Below are 17,349 nucleotides of genomic sequence, written 5' to 3'. Positions count from 1 at the left end.
GGCTCCTTGCTCAGTGGGGAGTCTTCTTCTCCCTCTGTTTGCTGCTCCACCTGCTGTGCTCTCTCTCTCTCTGACAAATAAATAATTAAAATATTTTAAAAAAAAGTATTACATGCAACGAGAAGAGAATCCAAACACAAAATAAGGAATAGCTAATAACCTCCCCACAAATCTTTACCACCCATCCCCCTAAAATAAATAATATTAATAGCTTGGTCTATAACACTCCAACTTTTCCTCATATTCACACACACTTATATTCACATATGCATGTACCCCCACATGCAGCATCCACAAACACAAAGAATTTCAAACTTGCTCATGTCTACAAAAGTAAGCTTATGCAATATGTTTGTGTATATTTAAGTTTTCTTTCCTTGATTAAAAACATCATGTATTTTGGACAACACTTCTGGCCTTGTTGCATGAGGGTTTAGTGCATTGTTTTTAAGAACTGCATAGTGTTACAAAGTGTTATCACACTTTTTTTGATTGCTTTCCTATCAAAGGATAATGAGTTTATGTCATATGATGCTGTAATACCCATTTATATACATATATCTGTAGAAAAAAATTTGCCACAAGAGAATAACTAGGTCAAAGAATCTGTATAATTTAATTGTAGTACATATTGCTCCATCACTTCCCTAATGAATCCATTAACATTAGCTAGCATTAGCATTATTGGTGAATCTATACAAGTTCCCAAATTATCAGTTGTCCAGGACATTCTTGTGTGTGTGTGTGTGTGTGTGTGTGTGTGTGTGTATGTTTTAATTCAGGCAATCTGCAGATAAATACTTTGTTCTTTATCTTTTATTTTTAATTTTCTGACCAATGAAATACCACTGGAAACTGATTATATATAATTGGCTATATACATACATATACAGCCAATTTTTTAAGTTAATACTAAAATCTCTAATAACAATACAAAGTCAAAAATATCTTCTCTGAAGTGACAAGAAAATGTCAAGATGATTTCAGTGTAAATCTATAGAGAGATCATTAGAATGTCAAAATGAAAATTTTAAAAGTCAATACATGCTGAATATACTGACATCTGAGACTGACTCACACTGTCAAGGTAAGGGAGGATGAGACTGTCAGGGGAGGTTTGGGAAGATCAGGCTGGGAAGTCAGGCTAAGTTGGAGGCACAAAGATCTCCCTGTATGAGCTACATTTAAAATTGTGAGATTAAGATGAAATCAAATGTACAAGATTTCTCTCCATTAGGGATTTATTCAGTGTAATATTCTAAATCTCAATTTTTCATCTGTCACTCATCTGAAGCGAGGAACCTTCTCAAATGGAAATTTATTTTGTTATCACAGGAGACTTGAAGGGAATTTCCCCTGGTCCTACTCATGCTGGACATCTGAACTTTTTTCTCTAATTGCCACATAGCATCCACCCAAGTAGCTACATATCTATAATAATTCCTTAAGGATTACTGAACTCAGGACATATTTGTAGAAGTAACCAAGTCCATACTTTATAAGGAGAGCCCTTTATTCCTTACTATAAACACCATTACACAATCTTATACTATAAATTCTGTAGGGAGTTCACCTTAGCCAATTAGTTTTTTTAACTTATTTGTTAGAGAGCACAAGCAGGGGGAGCAGCAGAGAGAGAGAAGGAAGAACAGGCTCCCCACTGAACAGAAAGCCCAACATGGGGCTTGATTCCAGGACCCTTGGGTCATGACCTAAGCAGAAGGCATATGCTCAACCAACTGAGCCACCCAGGTGCCCCAACAATTCATTTGCATTAAGTAATTCTTGATATAATTTGCAGGTGTGGCTAAAGGAATGTCCTCTGGGCTGCACAAATATGTATTTTCTTCTCATGGCTTATAATATTCTTGTCTGACAAGTTGGTCTACTAGAATGACTGGACTTTGTTTAATGGCCTTTATTTTTATCTTCATTTAAACATTTCCTTAAATTTTAAATTATTGATTATCACTTTCTTTCTAAATCTTTTAACATTTTTCTCTCAGCTGGAACCTTGTTATCACCATTTAAACACCCTTGAGTCTCTCTAATCTGAACAAAATAGAGAATCTCTAAACCCACACCTCCTTCTAATTCCTGCTCTCTCCCAGTATCCCCCAACAATGAGCTTCTCTCAGGGCATCTCTCTTCTTCCCTTCTTCCACTCTTCCCTCTGTTCACCCCAGCGTAGCCTCACCCCCTTGAAATAATTCACACCAAGATCACGATTGACTTCCAGCAGTACCTGATCTCTTAGAGGGCACCATTCCTGACTCCTTTCGTCTTCGTCTCTTAAAAATAAGCATTTTCTCCACTATCATGAGGCCACATTCTCATTTTTCCATTCTAATGCTCTAGCTTCTTCACTGTTCCATTTACAAGGTCATTCTCCTCAAGCGACCTTCATTTCTCAGCAGGTGCATGAAACAAACTCCTCCCTGAGCCTCTAATCTTCACTACACATTACTTTCCTTCTACTCCACGAGGTGGCCAGAATGTGATTTCCAAAATGAACATCTGATATGTAATTTTCCTCTGAAAGCTTTTCAATGGTGTCCTATGGTTCTTAGGCCAAAGACCCAAGGCCTCCATCTGTTGCATGAATCCCAGCCCTGTCTGGCTCTGTCCCCTCTGAACCTCATGTGCTTCAAACTTCTCAGGATCCCTGTCTGACACAGATCCCACCACATCCTGTTTACATACCCTCTTGCCAACATGCCTCTTTCCTTCATGTCGTTCATCACAGCAACTAATTGTACATTACTTGGTGTGATTTTTCTGATTACTGCATATGTACTGGAAACATCCTGAGGACAGGATTTATTTATTTATTTATTTTCACTTACAAAACTGTCTGATCATAATGCTTTTGGGAAGTGGGAAAGAGCTCTTTAGAAATTTGCTTATTATTTTCACAGTAATTGATCAATCAAGCAATATTTCACAAATATTTTGAAAAAAATGTGAAATTTTATTTTCCTTGGTATTATTTTATCATATTTCAAACATATTGCCATTAATTGAGGGAAATGTTGTGATTTTAAAAAATCCTCAGTAACTTTGATTTTTCATATTTATAATTTATTTGTGTTATTTGTGTTTTCCTCCTTAATCATTGAAACATTCATAATTGCTGGTCATCTCTAATTCTTAGAGTACTGATTCTATTTGTGGTATCTGCTGACCCTCCTTATTCCATAGCTGCTCCTTTCTTTATACTTCTCGATTATGAGCTCATCTCTAATGAACTTATTTTATACTCTATGAGAATCCCTTGAATGAATTTATAAAGCAGCTCTATGCTGGTTCTGGAGATCTCCCACAGATTTCAAAAATCTTTGCTATTTTCATGTTATTTTCTTAGTTTGAATTACTGGTACCAAATGTAGCCAAGAATTCAAATCCCATAATCTTAAATCGCACAAGTCTGACATTTAGATTTCCCCAGGGTGACTGATTTTTCATTTTCATTTTTATTTTATTTTATCCATCCAAGCTCCAGATCATAGGCAACATTCTTTATTTCATCCATAATCTTGTAGAAGGATTTTTTCAATATCTATATTTAGGGAGGTGGAGATGCTTTAACACTTAGAATCTAGGTTCCAGTGTCTCATGATTCATAGACCAGGGGCTTTTCCTTTATTCCTGTGAAGGCTTTAGAAATCCTGTCCCCTAGCCAGTATGGATTTTAATTAGAACTGTCACCTCTATGGTTGCTCATAGTGTAAGATAGTTCCTAGAATTTCTTCCACATGCATATTGTGCTTTCTTTCCTTTGAACTTGGATATACACATCTGTTTACTTATATTTTATATTTAAAATTATTTTTTTCTAAAATCTGCTTTAATGTTTATAAATATTCAAAATATTCCACCAGAATTTCTACAAATGTATTGCAGTATTGGGGAAAGGGAATCTGATTAAAATTTACTCCGTCATGTTGCCTGAAATGGCCTCTACTGCCTTTACAGGTAAGAAGGTTGAGATGAGCCTGAATTAAAACTTGAACCTTCTTACACTGTTGGTGGGAATGCAAGTTGGTGCAGCCACTTTGGAAAACAGTGTGGAGGTTCCTCAAAAAATTAAAAATAGAGCTACCCTATGACCCAGCAATTGCACTCCTGGTATTTACCCCAAAGACACAGATGTAGTGAAAAGAAGGGCCATATGCACCCCAATGTTCATAGCAGCAATGTCCGCAATAGCCAAACTGTTGAAAGAGCCTGGATGCCCTTCAACAGATGAATGGATAAAGAAGATGTGGTCCATATATACAATAGAATATTACTCAGCCATCAGAAAGGATGAACACCCAATTTTTACATCAACATGGATGGGACTGGAGGAGATTATGCTAAGTGAAAGAAGTCAAGCAGAGAAAGTCAATTATCATATGGTTTCACTTATTTGTGGAACATAAGGAAAGCATGGAGGACATTAGGAGAAGGAAGGGAAAAATGAAGGGGGGGAATCGGAGGGAGAGATGAACTATGAGAGACTATGGACTCTGAGAAACAAACTGAGGGTTCTAGAGGGGAAGGGGGTGGGGGGATGGGCTAGCCTGGTGATGGGTATTAAGGAGGGCACGTATTGCATGGAGCACCGGGTATTATAAGAAAACAATGAATCATGGATCACTACATCAAAAACTAATGATGTTCTGTATGGTGACTAACATAACATAATAAAATAAAATAAAATAAATAAAGGTAATAATGTTTTTTGAGATTTTATTTACTTATTTATTATTTATGTATGTATGTATGTATTTGAGAGAGAGAGAGTGAGCATGAGCAGGGTGAGGGGCAGAGGGAGAGGGAAAGAGAGAGAATCTCAAGCAGACTCACACTGAGCAAGGAGCCCCACATGGGGCTCAATCTCATGATCCAGAGATCATGACCTGAGCCAAAACCATGAGTCGGACGCTTAACTGATTGAGCCCCCCAGGGACCCCTGGTAATAATATATTTTATTTGCCTCCATATATCCAAAATATTGGCAGTCCAGCATGTAACCAATATATAAATATTAATAATGAAATAATTTATAATATCTTCCACCTATACTAAGTCTTCGAAATCTAATGTGGATTTTACAATTAAAGTAAATCTCAATTTGAATTAGTTACTTATGTCAATGGCTATCATATTGGACAGTGAAGAGCTATTGAAAATCTCTTCTATTTTAGCCTTTTATTTTTAATGAGGTATACTTGATGTATATTGTTAGTTTCAGTTTTAGATGTACACAGATGGGTCTGTACATTATGCTATCCTCCCCACAAACGTAGCTACCATCTATTACCATACAGTGCTATTACAATACCATTGAATATGTTCCCTATGCTGTACCTTTATCCCCAACCCATAACCAGAAGCCTGTACCTCCCACTCCCCTTCACCCATTTTGCCCATCCTGCCTACCCACCTCCCTTCTGGCAACCATCAGTTTGTTCCCTGTATTTATAGGTCTGATTCTGCTTTTTGTTTGTTTAGATTCCACATATCACTGAACTTATTTGTCTTTCTCTGTCTTATTTCACTTAGCATAATAACCTCTAGGTCCATCCATGTTGTCACAAATGAAAGATCTCTTTCCTTTTTGTGACTGAATAATACAACATTGTGCATATATATACACCACTTCTTTATCCATTCACCTATGGATGGACACTTGGGTTGCTTCCATATATTGGCTGTTGTACATAATGCTGTTATAAACATCAGGGTACATATATCTCTTTGCGTTAGTATTTTATTATATTTTTATTACAGAGGTACAAATATCTTTTCAAATTTATGTTTTTGTTTTCTTTGTGTAAATAACCAATAGTGGAATTACTGTATCATATGGTATTTCTATTTCTAATTCTTTGAGAAAACTCCATATTGTTTTTCACATTTACATTCCATGATTTACCAAGAGCACACAAGGACTCCTTTTTCTCCACATCCTCCCCAACACTTGCTATTTCTTCTCTTTTTAATTATAAACATTCTGACAGGTGTAAGGTGATATTTCATTGTGGTTTTGATTTGCATTTCCCTAATGATTAGTGATGTTGAGCATCTTTTTATTTTTTTAACTTTTTATTTTTTTGAGATTTTATTTATTTGTCAGAGAGAGAGAGAGCACACAAGCAGGGTGAGTGGTGGCAGAGCAGGCAGAGGGAGAAGCAGGCTCCCCGCTGAACAAGGAACCTGATGCGGGGCTTGATCCCAGGACCCTGGGATCATGACCTGAGCAGAAGGCAGATGCTTAACCAGCTGAGCCCACCCAGGCATCCCGAGCATCTTTTTATATGTCTGTTGGCCATCTGTATGTCTTATTTGGAAAAATGTTTATCTGGGTCTTCTGACCATTTTTTAATTGGATTATCTGTGTATAGGTTTGGTGTTGAGTTGCATAAATTGTTTATATATTTTGGATATTAACCTTTTATCAGATATGTCATTTGCAAATATCTTCTCCCATTCAGTAGGTTGCCTTTTTACTTTGCTGATGGTTTCCTTCTCTGTGCAAAAGCTTTTTATTTTGATGTTGTCCCAGTGGTTTAGTCTTGCTTTTGTTTGCCTTGCCTGAGGAGATACATCTAGAAAAAATGTTACTAAGGCCGGTGTCAAAGAAATTACTACCCATGTTTTTCTTTTGGGAGTTTTATGGTTTCATGTCTCACATAGGTCTTTATGGATTAAAACTTTTTATTTTTTTTTAGAGGGGGAGGAGGGGCAGAAGGACAGGAAGAGAGAGTATCTTAAGCAGGCTCCACGCCCAGTATGGAGCCCAACACAGGGCTTAATCTCACAACCCTGAGATCATGACCTGAGCTAAAATCCAGAGTTGGATGCATAACTGAGCCATCCAGATGTCCCTGGATTAAAAAAAAAAAATTAAAGAATACACAGTTATTAAGCAGCAGCATCAGGACTCAAACTCACATTAAGACAGTGCCTAGAATTGTGTCTGACAAATAACAGATAATAAATGGTTAATGATTAAATGCCTAAATAAAACCAAGGGAATAAGAAGCATTTTCTTCTGTTGGCATTGCCATCAATGATGGAGAGGGTAGAAGCAGCAAGACTCTTGCTTTCTGCATTTCGCAGTGGAAGGGTACTCAAGAGGGAGAGATATCTTGGACCTTTCTGAATTTGACACTCTGGTACCAAACACCCAAGGGAGAAATGATCAACCCCAGATGCTGCTTCAGTCAAGGCAAGGAGAGCTGAGAAGTGATACCGGTATTTCAAGATTGCTCAGTAATTTTTCATTCAAGTCCCTTGTAAATGCTATACATTCTTTCCCAAATCATCCCAATTCTTCATTTATCCAGTAGTCACATTTAGAACACAACAAATGTTAACAGAGGACAAGGCAGGCAGCATTTTAATCGAGCTTTAAATGTTGACTGAATTTCAACTGGTTTACAAAGATCTTTAAAGAAAAAAATCTATTATAAGGTTTCCCCTGCTTTTCAAAAGTTTGCATTATGTTACTTCACTTTTGTAAAATACCTACATTAGCACTGTTTTTGCTAACCAAAAGAACTCCAAAGAGGATTTTCACTTTTATTAAAAAAAAAGGCAAAAGGCAAAAGTAACATTCAGCATTGGTTTTGCAGTGAGATAAGTGGGCAGAGAGGCAGCAAGCACCCCAGGGCAATGAGAGTGGCACCCCAGTGCCTTCCCTGGGGGCTGCACTCAGCAACTCAGTATCAAGTGCCAAAGCTCTGCACTGTGTCTGTGAGCATCTGGGCTTTATCTCCATTTTGTTGTGTGTATCAATTAGCAAGATGTGTCCTAAGGTATCAGAAAAGAGAGAGGTAATTTTTTGAATCTGGGAGCACTAAAAAAAAAAAAAAAAATTGCCTTATAAATTAATGGTAATCACTTCTTTGCTTAACACCATTTCAGCCTATAGAGAGTTTCGTAGGCCCTATTTTCTGATAGTGGGGAATCTTGTACCTCTATTATATGAGATGAGAAAAGAAAAACACCTTTAATTCAGTTACACAAAATATATTAAATTATTCAGTGGAGAAATCGGACTTTGATTTCCAAAACAGATGTTTTGTTTAAAACTTCTGGAAGAAGTTTTAAAGTTTAGAGTACTATTTGAAATTAGTATCTTGATTCCAAACTTGTCCCAACAGTTCAGATCTCATCCTCCTACCCTCAATACATAGCACAGCACCCAGACTGATGCTGCTAAAATGTAGGTCAAACTGCATCCTCCTGTGTTCAACAACAATGAATAGCTCCTTATACCTGGAGAGTAAGAGCCCAAATTTTACCAATGACCCCAAGGTCTTACAAAATCTGGCCCCACCTCCTAGTCTGCTGACCTTATCTTGTTTGATCACCCCTGCCACTTAGCTAATTCTACTCTAGCCACGATGCCTCCTTGATGTTCCTTAGACATACCTGTTGGGCCCTCCTCTGGAGCCTCAGTCCTAGCTCTTCTCTTTCCTGCATTGCTCCTCCCCCTGCAAGTCTCATAGCCTGCACACTCTCTCTCTTCCATCCAGCCCCAGTCAGGTCAGGTGTAATCCTCCTAGTGATCTTCCCTGGATAATCCATTTCTTTTTTATTTTTATTTATTTATTTATTTATTTTTATTCTTATGTTAATCCCCATACATTACATCATTAGTTTTAGATGTAGTGTTCCATGATTCATTGTTTGCGCATAACACCCAGTGCTCCATGCAGAATGTGCCCTCCTCAATACCCACCACCAGGCTAACCCATCCTCCCACCTCCCTCCCCTCTAGAACCCTCAGTTTGTTTTTCAGAGTCCATCATCTCTCATGGTTCATCTACCCCTCTGATTTCCCCCGCTTCATTCTTCCCCTCCTGCTACCTTCTTCTTCTTCTTCTTTTTTTTCTTTATCTTAACATATATTGCATTATTTGTTTCAGAGGTACAGATCTGTGATTCAACAGTCTTGCACAATTCACAGAGCTTGCCAGAGCACATACCCTCCCCAGTGTCTATCACCCAGTCACCCCATCCCTCCCACCCCACCCCCCACTCCAGCAACCCTCAGTTTGTTTCCTGCGATTAAGAATTCCTCATATCAGTGAGATCATATGATACATGTTTTTCTCTGTTTGACTTATTTCGCTCAACATAATAGCCTCCAGTTCCATCCACGTCGTTGCAAATGGCAAGGTCTCATTCCTTTTGATGGCTGCATAATATTCCATTGTATATATATATATATATACCACTTCTTCTTTATCCATTCATCTGTCGATGGACATCTTGGCTCTTTCCACAGTTTGGCTATTGTGGACATTGCTGCTATAAACATCGGGGTGCACGTACCCCTTCGGTTCCCTACTTTTGTATCTTTGGGGTAAATACCCAGTAGTGCAATTGCTGGATCATATGGTAGCTCTATTGTCAACTTTTTGAGGAACCTCCATACTGTTTTCCAGAGTGGCTGCACCAGCTTGCATTCCCACCAACAGTGTAGGAGGGTTCCCCTTTCTCCGCATCCCCGCCAAAATCTGTCGTTTCCTGACTTGTTAATTTTAGCCATTCTGACTGGTGTAAGGTGGTATCTCATTGAGGTTTTGATTTGGATTTCCCTGATGCCGAGCGATATTGAGCACTTTTTCATGTGTCTGTTGGCCATTTGGATGTCTTCTTTGGAAAAATGTCTGTTCATGTCTTCTGCCCATTTCTTGATTGGATTCTTTGTTCTTTGGGTGTTGAGTTTGATGAGTTCTTTATAGATTTTGGATACTAGCCCTTTATCTGATATGTCATTTGCAAATATCTTCTCCCATTCTGTCGGTTGTCTTTTGGTTTTGTTGACTGTTTCCTTTGCTTTGCAAAAGCTTTTTATCTTGATAAAGTCCCAATAGTTCCTTTTTGCCCTTGCTTCCCTTGCCTTTGGCGATGTTTCTAGGAAGAAGTTGCTTCGGCTGAGGTCAAAGAGGTTGCTGCCTGTGTTCTCCTTTAGGATTTTGATGGACTCCTGTCTCACATTGAGGTCTTTCAACCATTTTGAGTCTATTTTTGTGTGGGGTGTAAGGAAAGGGTCCAGTTTCATTCTTCTGCATGTGGCTATCCAATTTTCCCAACACCATTTGTTGAAGAGACTGTCTTTGTTCCATTGGACATTCTTTCCTGCTTTGTCAAAGATGAGTTGACCATAGAGTTGAGGGTCCGTTTCTGGGCTCTCTATTCTGTTCCATTGATCTATGTGTCTGTTTTTGTGCCGGTACCATACTGTCTTGATGATGACAGCTTTGTAATAGAGCTGGAAGTCCAGAATTGTGATGCCGCTGGCTTTGTTTTTCTTTTTCAACATTCTTCTGGCTATGCGGGGTCTTTTCTGGTTCCATACAAATTTTAGGATTATTTGTTCCATTTCTTTGAAAAAAGTGGATGGTATTTTGATGGGGATTGCATTGAATGTGTAGATTGCTCTAGGTAGCATTGACATCTTCACCATATTTGTTCTTTCAATCCATGAGCATGGAACGTTTTTCCATTTCTTTGTGTTGTCCTCAATTTCTTTCATGAGTATTTTATAGTTTTCTGAGTACAGATCCTTTGTCTCTTTGGTTAGATTTATTCCTAGGTATCTTATGGTTTTGGGTGCAATTGTAAATGGGATTGACTCCTTAATTTCTCTTTCTTCTGTCTTGTTGTTGGTGTATAGGAATGCCACTGATGTTTGTGCATTGATTTTATATCCTGCCACTTTACTGAATTCCTGTATGAGTTCTAGCAGTTTTGGGGTGGAGTCTTTCGGGTTTTCCACATAAAGTATCATATCATCTGCAAAGAGTGAGAATTTGACTTCTTCTTTGCCAATTTGGATGCCTTTGATTTCTTTTTGTTGTCTGATTGCTGTGGCTAGGACTTCCAATACTATGTTGAATAGCAGTGGTGATAGTGGACATCCCTGCTGCGTTCCTGACCTTAGGGGGAAAGCTCTCAGTTTTTCCCCATTGAGAATGATATTCGCTGTAGGTTTTTCATAGATGGCTTTTATGATATTGAGGTATGTACCCTCGATCCCTATACTCTGAAGAGGTTTGATCAAGAAAGCATGCTGTACTTTGTCAAAAGCTTTTTCTGCATCTATTGAGAGGATCATATGATTCTTGTTCTTTCTTTTGTTAATGTATTGTATCACATTGATTGATTTGCAGATGTTGAACCAACCTTGCAGCCCAGGGATAAATCCCACTTGGTCGTGGTGAATAATCCTTTTAACGTACTGTTGGATCCTATTGGCTAGTATTTTGGGGAGAATTTTTGCATCCATGTTCATCAGGGATATTGGTCTGTAATTCTCCTTTTTGATGGGGTCTTTGTCTGGTTTTGGGATCAAGGTAATGCTGGCCTCATAAAATGAGTTTGGAAGTTTTCCTTCCATTTCTATTTTTTGGAACAGTTTCAGAAGAATAGGTATTAATTCTTCTTGAAATGTTTGGTAGAATTCCCCTGGGAAGCCATCTGGCCCTGGGCTTTTGTTTTTTGGGAGATTTTTGATGACTGCTTCCATTTCCTTAGTGGTTATAGGTCTGTTCAGGTTTTCTATTTCTTCCAGGTTCAGTTTTGGTAGTTGATACATCTTTAGGAATGCACTGGATAATCCATTTCTACTTGGGACCTATAATCCCTGCTCCCACCAAAGTACTTTTGATTTCCCCTTCCCAGTTTATTTTTCTTTAGAGTATTTATTACCATTTGATATGCTACACACACACACATTTTAAAATATATATATTATGTTATTTAAATTCAAGTTAGTTAACATATAGTGTATTATTCGTTTCAGGGGTAGAATTTAGTGATTATCAGTTGCATCTAATACCCAGCGCTCATTACATCAAGCCCATTACATCCTTAATGCCCATCACCCAGTTACCCATCCCCCCACCCACCTCCCCTCCAGCAACCCTCAGTTTGTTCCCTAGACTTAAGAGTCTCTTATGGTTTGCTTCCTTCTCTGTTTTTATCCTATTAAATATTTCCTTCCCTTCCACTATGTTCATCTGTTTTGTTTCTGAAATTCCACATATAAGTGAAACATATATTTGTCCTTCTCTGACTGACTTATTTTGCTTAACATAATCCCTTCCAGTTCCATCCACATCATTGCAAATGACAAGATTTCATTCTTTTTGATGGCTGAGTAGTATTCCATTGTATGTATATACCACCTCTTCTTTATCCATTCATCTGTAGATGGACATCTGGTCTCTTTCCATAGTTTGGCTATTGTGGACATTGCTGCAATAAATATCAGGGTATGTTCTCTTTCGAATCACTGTTTGTATCCTTCAGATAAATACCTAGAAGTGCAATTTCTGGGTCATAGGGTAGTTCTAGTTTTAACTTTTTGAGGAAACTTCACAGTGTTTTCTAAAATATATTTATTTCATTTATTATCTGCATGCCCCTGCTACCATGTCAGCTTCATGGATTTTGTTTTATTTTATTCCTAATACATCCTCAATTCCTAGAACATTGTCTGGTGCCAGGAGGCACTTTATAAACATTGGACAATGAGTAAGTGAATGAAAAATTAGTGAAAAAATTGCACTTCCTGGATCTTTAGCATGTAGGGCAGTTTTCTATTCATGTTACATATATTAATTCATTTAACCTTGTGAGTTAGGTCCTCATGTATTCTTCATGTTACACTTGAAGAAATGAAAGCACACAGAGATTATATAACTGTTGTAGGACATCAAATGGAATTTTAAAGTAATTTCTCTGTTCTATATCATTGACAATTTTTCCCATTGCCTCTTGGACAAAATACCACTATTTTAGTTTTGTATTCAAGCCTCTCTGCAATCAGATCCCTGGTTCATCTTCCTAGATAGTTGGCTTATTCTCCTCTTTCCAATTATACTTAAAGTTCCTACAGGGGGGCTGGGGAGATGAAAATAAGAAGAAGACCTAGTATAATGACCTTTGATTGAGCTCTTGATGTGGGCCAGACACCATGCAAATGTGTTATATGTGCATCTCATTTAATCCTCACCAAAACCATGAGAAGGCTGAGGCTTAGAGAAGCTAAATTGTTTTTCCGAGATCACAAAGGTAGTCAAGAACTAAGCCTGTAATTTGACCTGGGTGTTCCCAGTTCTATAGATGCAAGTTCCAACACAGCTGGGGGTCTGCTCAGTGCATCACCAGGCTGATTTCAAGGCATTGACTGAACTGCCTTCCTTCCTGGAGGTTCTGGGGAAGAAGTGCTTCTGAACTCATTCAGGTTGTTGAAAGGATTATTGTGGTTCCAGGACTGGGGCCTTCATTTCCTAGCTGGTTGTCAGCTGGGGGGCTGCTTTCGGAGCTTAGAGGCTGCCCCCAGTCCTTCCATGTGACCCCCTCCATCTTCAAGGCCAGCAATCACACTTCAAATTCTTCTCATAGTTTGAATCTCTGACCGTCTCTTTTTTTGACCTCTGATCCATATTCAGAAGCTTCATGTGATAAAGTCAGGTCCACTCTTATAATCTCCCTATATTAAGGTCAGCTAGTTTTAGAGCTTAATTATATCTGCAAGATCCCTTTTGCCATATACTGAGCCATAACCATGGAAGTCACAGCCCTGGGGGTTGTACGGGGCATGCATACCACAGGAGTGGGGATATTGACAGAGTTCTTAGAATTCTGTCTATCATACCTTCCTCCTGCCTTTACATTCCCTTCACTCTGCATCAAGCATCTACCCATTCTCCTGATAATTACTTTGTCTCTTTCTTGGAAACATGTCAGTATACACACATGAATCTTGCCCATACCCATAGATGGTTGACCACTAGCCTTGGACCCTCCCTCCCACATTATTCTTTAGGGCCTGAAGGTAGGCATAGAGGAAGGCAAAAGCCAAGCCAGAAGTTTTTCATGTCACGTGCACTGGTTTCCTATGTCTGCCATAACAAATTATTACAAATGTAGTGGCTTAAAACAACACAAAATATTTATCTTACAATTCTCTAGACCAGAAGGTTGATGGGAGGTTCACTGGGCTAAATGCAAGGTGTCTGCAGGGCAGCATGCCTTTCTGGAAACTGTATGGGAGAATCTGTTTCTTGTCTGCACCTTCCAGATGCAGCCTGCGCTTGTGGGTTCACAGCCTCATTTCCTTCACCCTTGCAGCCCTCAGTGTTGCTCCTCTCTGACCCCCCTTCCACTGTCAGTCAGAGTCTCTCTCTCTAACTTTAGCTTGGAAATGTCCACTTTCAGGGACACTTGCTCAGATTGGCTAATTCAAAATAATCTCAGGATCTGCCCCTGTGATCACATCTGCAGACCTCCTTTTGTCATGTGAGGTAACTTACTTACAGGTTCCAGTGTGATGGTGTAGATATCTTTGCAGTAAAGTGTGCATTATTCTTCACAACACATCATGCTAAGAAATCTGGGCTTTCTTCTGAAGGTGAGTAGATTCACTGAAAGAATTATAGACAAGGTGGCTAAAACAGATTTGCATTTTTGAAAGCTCCCTTGGCTCCCAGTTTCAAATTAATGGTGGGGAATGGTCATGTTAATGACCAATAACTAACTTGCTACAGAGTACTAACCACATTTCTGGCACTCTTTGAAGTGTGTTGCAGTCCTTAACTCATTTAACCCTTATAAATTAGATAGTATTATACTAACAATAACCCCATCGTATAGATGATTAAATAGACACAGAGAATTTAAATAACCTTGTTCAAGAATATATAACTAGTGAGTGCCAGAGCTAAGATTCAGTCCAGGCAGTATGGCTTCCAGCACCAATATTCTAAGATTAGCAGGGCAGAGCACCTCTTCCCAGACTTTGGAAGAGGGAGGAAACGTGGTCAGGCATAGTGGTCAGGGAATGCTTTATAGATGCAGCAAGGCATGCAAAGAGACCACAAAGAAGGGGGAAGACTTAAACAAGTCCAGAGGAATGAAGAAGAACTTCCACAAATACCTTAATGATAGTCAAGTCCATATCCTCCCTTGTCTATAAAATAGGATCCTTGGCCCCTATAATTGCTTGACTCTTTAAATGTTTGAAAGAGTCAATCAGGGCCACTTCAGAACAGTATGTGCTGATGGGTGTAGTCTTCCCCCTTTGGTTGCTGCTTTGCAAGTTTCACAAATAACTAACCACCTGAGAGCTTGCCTCTCTCATACTGAATTCCATTTTGATTTTTTCATCCCTCTTGATTCTCATCTCTTTGTGTCAAAATTGTATTTTTCCAAAGATGTTTTCAAAAGTGTTTTTGTTCTGATTTAATAGGCTCAGTTTTCAGTGTTTGGGCTGAAATTGAGGAGGTGTTTTATGAAAAGTGAATGCATTTGAATGGTGAAGTTTCCTGTGAACAGAAATACAGTATTGTTCTATTCTGAAGTTCCTAAGAGCCAGCTTCTGTTATTTTATTTCTAGATTTCCTTCCATCTTCTTCTTTAAAACTTTTCAAAATGACATCAAACAGCCTTCTTCTTGCTATGAAATAGAGAAAGCCCTTTCATCTGTAGGTAGGCTGATGGTGAGAGAATTATCAAGCAGAGAAAACCAGGGCTATTGTTCTTATAAAATATATTAACTTTAAAAAAAAAAAAAACCTTCCTTTCCAGCTCTGCACTGTGAAATACCCCCTCTATATCTATAATCCTTAAAATCCAAGATGGTCACAGAAAGAGACAGCCCATCAAAAACTGGATAGTGAAGTGAGGGCATCCATGTGCACATCCTTCCAGGAAGGAACGACCCTGAAAAAGACAGAAGGAAGCAGCATGTACTCAACACATATTTTTGCTAAGAAAAGCATTGTGTTACTTCTTTATGTACTTTAAGTCATTTGATCTTTTGAACACCCTCTGAGCAACTTAATCTGATCCCCATTCTACAGGTAAAGAAATTGAGCCATAGAGGATGTAGGCAACTTATTCAAAATTTTTGTGAGTGACAAGGCCAGGGTTTCAATTCAGGTATTTCTTACATTAATAAATCACATTATTTACCTTGTTAGCTTAGCATTGTTCTGAGAAATGACTATTGATGAAGATTTCTGCTTCTAATAAGAGACATAAGAGCACCAAGAGTTTAGCAAATTTGTTCAGAGAGAAAAATAATCATTTATTGAACATAAAACATGTTGAATATCTAATGTACCCTTGGACCTATACTTTGAAACATGACTTAGGAACATGCTATATGAATTCTTCCCATCGAAAAGCTGTATTTATTATAGGTTGAAAAGCTAGCATTTCATGTCTATAGTAGAGCTAATAAATAACATTCTATTGTTGCTAAATTTTATGGCACAGATAGTACTCTCTGGTACTTTTTTTTTTTTTTGCACTTTTGAGTTTGCAAACACATCCTAATGCATTATCTCACTGAATTTCCTGCCCTGCCATGAGATGAGCATTATTTGACCTCCTGTACTCTTATTAAGCTGGGGCTTAGAAACAGTTCAGCAGCATGAGTAAGATAACACAGCTAATAAATTGTGAAGCAAGACCTAGAACATTTCTCTTCAGCCACCAACACATAATTCTTCAGGCCATGTAAGCTGACATCCTAATTAATCTATGAATAGACACAGTGAAGTCTTACAAATACAAAGGGAACAGAGTCTCTGTAGGGTGGTCTAAGGCAGCTTGCCCAAGCAGGAATTTCTCATCCTCCAGCATTACAAAAAATATTTCTGTATCTTTCTACATTTATTTGTCTGATCACTTTTGACTCCAACTTCAAACTTGCACCTTGAACCTTCAGAATCAGTGTGTGTAGCCCCTTTTCATGGTATTGGAGTTCACCTTTCTCCCATAGTTTTCAGTTTGGTTTGTCCCTCTCCATACCAACATTCCCTACAGGGTTAGGATTTTCTGCTATGGACATGGACCCTCAGGATCCGAACTACACATAGAGGCCAATTGTGTGTCACGCTGCAGCAACAGGTAGGACCAAATGCAGTTAATAAAGGTAGAAATCATAAGAGGAGGCTTGTAGAAGGAGAAAAACAATCCTAGTCTGAAAAATAGGTAGGATGCTGTGAGAAAAGAGGGGGACAAGGGGAGGGAAAGAAGAGTCCTCAGTACAAGAATAAAGGTTGAGTGAGCACAGTATGTATGGGGAGAACGAGAGGCAAAACATTGTTCATTAAATTCAAAAGTTGCTGTGCTGCAAACTTATTTTCTGCTTTTGTTCAGGTCTTGAATAATTTGCAAGCAGATACACACACACACACACACACAAACATGTTACTAAAGGTTCACAAAATTTTTACTTTCTAGTTAGAAACACATGGACACAAAGGACTTTGGAGGATTTTGTAAAGATGTAATTATTCCAAACGCACAATTTTGTCAGCTTGCTTT

Source organism: Mirounga angustirostris, unplaced genomic scaffold (assembly GCF_029215605.1).
Source record: "Mirounga angustirostris isolate CCGP_5_RB_7025 unplaced genomic scaffold, mMirAng1.0.hap1 SCAF_2, whole genome shotgun sequence".
In the NCBI taxonomy this organism is placed as follows: domain Eukaryota; kingdom Metazoa; phylum Chordata; class Mammalia; order Carnivora; family Phocidae; genus Mirounga; species Mirounga angustirostris.
The sequence above is the reverse complement of the archived record's forward strand: the minus strand, read 5'-3'. Positions refer to the sequence as shown.